The 4,437-nt window shown below is 30.0% G+C and overlaps 1 protein-coding gene across 3 annotated transcripts in view; it reads right to left on the bottom strand.

The window, feature by feature from the left end:
* LOC106466611 (MAP/microtubule affinity-regulating kinase 3-like) overlaps window positions 1–4,124 on the bottom strand; it is a 51,718-nt gene extending 47,594 nt beyond the window's left edge. For 2 of the 3 annotated variants that reach the window (XM_022394646.1, XM_013926904.2), the window contains exon 1: window positions 3,915–4,121. The gene's annotated coding sequence lies outside the window, so the exon portion shown is untranslated. Of the gene's footprint in view, window positions 1–3,914 lie in introns of all 3 variants that reach the window. The other variant, XM_022394647.1, reaches the window with a different exon arrangement.
* Between the last annotated feature and the right edge of the window lie 313 nt (window positions 4,125–4,437).

The following is a 4,437-nucleotide window of genomic DNA, read 5'->3' as shown; positions in this document are numbered from 1 at the left end:
CAATATATATATATATATATATACACACACACACACACACACACACATCTGTCTAAACCCATCCAGGATAACTTCTTACTGAAGAGACCCAAATGAAAATTGAAGAGGTCAAATGGGGAAGAGGTGCAAGTGACTGTCTTGAGCCCCTTGCTAGTCAGGGGAAGTGCACTGGTAGGGTGTTTGAGAGAAAACACCCCACCCAAATATGATTTTCAGCAATTTTGATGGATTAAGAAAGTCTCTCCTGAAGTCTTATTCTGTTTTGAAATATCTAATATGATAGAATGAAATTAACCAAACTAAAAAAATGTAATATGATGCTAATCCAGTCTAAGTTTTTGAAAAAATTATGAAGTTAAAAACTCTCAGCAATTGATATTTCTCTGAATTTTTCAAAAAAGCTGCAGTATGTCTGATCTTAGAAACTTATAAAAATTATACTGCTGCACTGTCAAACACAAAATTTTGACTGCCTTTATTAACAATTAATAATTATTAACTGTCCAAAATTCCAAATGTTTATCTGTGCAAGCTTCAATCACAAACTTAACTCTAAAAAATTAAAACTTCTACAAATAAACAACAGAATATGGAAAATACTTTCAAGTGAAAAAGTCTGTTACATCTATCAGAGTCTGTCATCTACTGCATACTTGAAGTACTTAGTAGGGTGTCAATAGTATTTTTTTCAGATATCACTAATCATCCAGCCCTACTGCCAATCATATGCTTATAAATATGTTGAATAAATGGTACTTTGTCTAGAATAAAGAAACGAAGTACATTGGCTACTTCGATTGGGAGCCATTTCTGAAAATAACTCTATCGGACAGTTTAATTTTTAAAAAAAGTATCATGAAACTGAATTAAAGGTAGGCTATTTTTGTGAAAAAACTGAGACTTTTTATTCAGCAATAAACTAGACACACTACAGAGTAAAGTTTTTCAAAAGCAATTGAAAGTTTAAATGCTACAATTGGAAAATATTCCATGTTGGTATTTAAATGTAATAGCTTTTTTTTTTAAGTTAATACATACAGTTATCCCTGAATATCGTTAAATAATTTTGCTATGAATTTACATTATTTCAAAATGATACTAAATGAAAATTAAGCATAACAAAGACTAAGCAAATGTGATTGAGAAAAACAAATTATGAGAAGATTAGCTGAACACAACTTGAATAAAATATGTGTAAATCATAATATACAATTTTGCAAGCTGATATCTTTCTTGTGTGGATCAACAGTAATACATTACTAGAATCTCCATAATCTGTTGCTTTGATTTAAAAAGAGGTGTGTCTCTATTTAAAAATAAGCAGTAAATCTAGCTTCTGTAACACATGAATGGAGAACTGTATAGTACTCTTTGTTATGTACACAGAATTATCCAGTTCTGAAAATAAAAAAAAATCAATCATTTTCCACTAAAAACCACATACTTATCTAAACCATACCATATTATATATAAAATTTTATCTCCTTGCTTCAATAAATGCTTAATCTGGGTGTTGGTAAATGAGAAAAAGCAAAAGGTTGTCATTAATGTAGTCCAGTCAAACTAGAACCTTGTTACTAGTAAAATGCCTTTGGGGGTCAGTGCTTGGACCTTTTTAATTTTTATTAATAATAATACTGAAAGGATCATAATTAGTAAGGTCTGCTACTGACACTTAACTCTCGATTCTAGCTGTATTGAGGATATTAGGGTATTCAATTCCAATTTTTAAGTTGGACAAATATTTGGTGAAAGATCTCTAATTACAGTAAGTGAAAATTAAAGATTTTGGTTATAATTTAGATCATAAATTTTATATATATATATCTTGGGCCCACTCAGTTGCATGACTGAAGAAAAGGATTTTAGCATAGTAGTGGATAAACCACTCAAGTAATCAAAGCATCACTCTGTTACTAATAGTAAAAAAAGTAACAGGATTTTAGGGTTTATTTATAGACACTGATTACAAGTCAGGAGCGATAATGATCTCTATATATAAATCACTAGTGAGGCCTCACTTGAAATTCTGTATATGGCTTTGGTATCTTTATCTAAGAAAGCATTTTGACATTTTCCAAATGGTTCATAGGATGGCTACTAAGATAAAACTGGGGATGCAAAGGTTAATAGTTAAGGGTTAGATCTCTCATTTTCTCACAAAAAAAAGAAAAGTAAGAGGTGCTCTTACTGATGTTTACAATGTTACCTAGGTGATCTAAGATAAGGGCCTCCAATTTCTTTGTATTAAATTCTGAAGGTAACAGGATGAGAGGACACAATCTAAAATGTAGCAAAACAGGTCAGACTCCAGTTAAGACAGTTTTATTCTCTAACAGGGTGACTTACTTAAGGAACGAGTTGCTGATGGCAGTAAACAAAGTCACCATTTGAAGAGTTTAAAAGGAGAATTGACAATTTTGTTAGAAATAAAGTTTGGTTTTTAAATTTCTATATTCTCAAATGTGGGTGAAAAAGGACACAAAAAGGACCAATCTGTCTCTTATGTCCATGTTATATTAGGCAAGTTTCAACTACTGCCATATTGCTTTAATTTTTAATAATTTTACAGTTTGTATATGTATTTTCTTTACACCAAAACCAACTTTGTATACTTTTTTTTAAACTCTAGTTTACATACACTAAAAACTCTAAAATTTCATATTGCAGATTACAAAAACAAGATTAAATAAATTAACATAAAATAACACTTTTGATCTTGGTTCATGAAAAGTAATTTCTTGTAGTACAAAATAATATAATTTCTCACATACACTTTTGCCTAACATCACTAAAATAATCATTCTAAAATACAAGAGTGAAAAAAAAAATCAAAGAGAACATTAGAAAAAAGTGAGATACCCAATTTAGTCCATCAAATTCATACCCCACTTACCAAAACTTAGTTATTTCACCGAGTTCATTAATGATGAATCATATGAAACATTTAAGACAGAGACATTATAGATAAAGGCTAAAGCACAAGTTAAAAACCTTCAATGATTTGTCATTATACATTATAAAACAAGTGTAAAAGATTTTTCTATCAACTGCAACAAATTCCCCTGACATCAATTACTTTAACATTAGTGATTTACAAATATAACCTATTCTAAAAAAAGCCACATTACTTAATATCAAAAGCACCCAGTTCATAATAATTCTCTACACTAAGTTTACCTACAAATTATTAACAATGCAAAGCACTGATGGTAACAAATCAATTGCACTTAAATATATGATAACAAAAAAGAAAAAAAGTGAAGACCAGAATATTACTATTAACATTATAATGCTAATTTTCATTATAAAATATTTTAATCCTCTTACATTCTAAATTACTTGTTTGAAAACAATACTGAGATAAAAGTAAGAACACTAAAAGTAAAGACAAATAATAAAAAATGCAAGTCTATATTTATAGCACAACTTACAACTACAAGGCCATCTGATATAAATTATTATATTAAAGTTAAATTATAACTGCAGGTGGGCTAATCTACCATCTGTTTTGCAAAGTGTATTTTGTTTAAATTATTATAATCAATAATAACAATTATCTACTACATACTAGATAATATAGTAAAACTAAAATGGTAACACTGTGTTATAATACTTAATACATTAATACTAATAGTCTACATTCTGTAGTAAAATTAAAAGGTAGAATAATACTGATAATAATAATATGCTTCTCATAATTGCATCTCAACAGTAAAGTATTTATTACGGAAATAAAAAAGTCCCTAATACTCAATAAAATCAAGAATAGGATACAATTTATATGACTCGGGCTATAGTCTGTACCCTTGTGTAGGCTTTATAAAATTATAGCCTAACCCTCTGAACTTGGTCCAAGTCAATTTTTTTCATTTTCTCATGCCCCATCACAAATCTATATGTATTTTACTCACAACATTCAAACTTCCCCTTCCTGGAATTGGTGGTGGCCTTTTTACTTGATTTGTAAATTCAATATACAATGTTTTTCCATGATTTGTGGAGAAATTTCTCACGTCCGGAAAGAAATCGACAACGTGTATGATATTTCACTTCTAAACATGGCGGACAAAACAACCCTATGCTGCTGTAAAGTTATGCGCTTTTACGAGATGAGGCCGTGCGCAAACGTTTGCCTATTGCCTCTCCTACCACCAGAGACTGTGAGTCATTGCTGACGTCCATAATGTGATATTACAGTAGTATCCACCAGACGGCAAAGTGCAACGTTCTTTTACGGGTGCGGTTGCGTAAAATTATCCATCGTGAAAATAATTTAAAATGAATAATGTGTAAATTGCAGAATGCTGATGACTGGGTGTAATCACAGTATATCATCGGCTACAAATAAAATTAACTGAATTCTTCTGTCTTATAATACTTTTTTGTTTTTTACTGGGTAGCAGTACACTTTATAATGTAACAACAACTACAATA

The sequence above is a fragment of the Limulus polyphemus genome, unplaced genomic scaffold, assembly GCF_000517525.1.
Source record: "Limulus polyphemus unplaced genomic scaffold, Limulus_polyphemus-2.1.2 Scaffold2321, whole genome shotgun sequence".
NCBI classification, from domain to species: Eukaryota; Metazoa; Arthropoda; class Merostomata; order Xiphosura; family Limulidae; genus Limulus; species Limulus polyphemus.
This window is presented reverse-complemented; position numbering and strand designations above follow the sequence as displayed.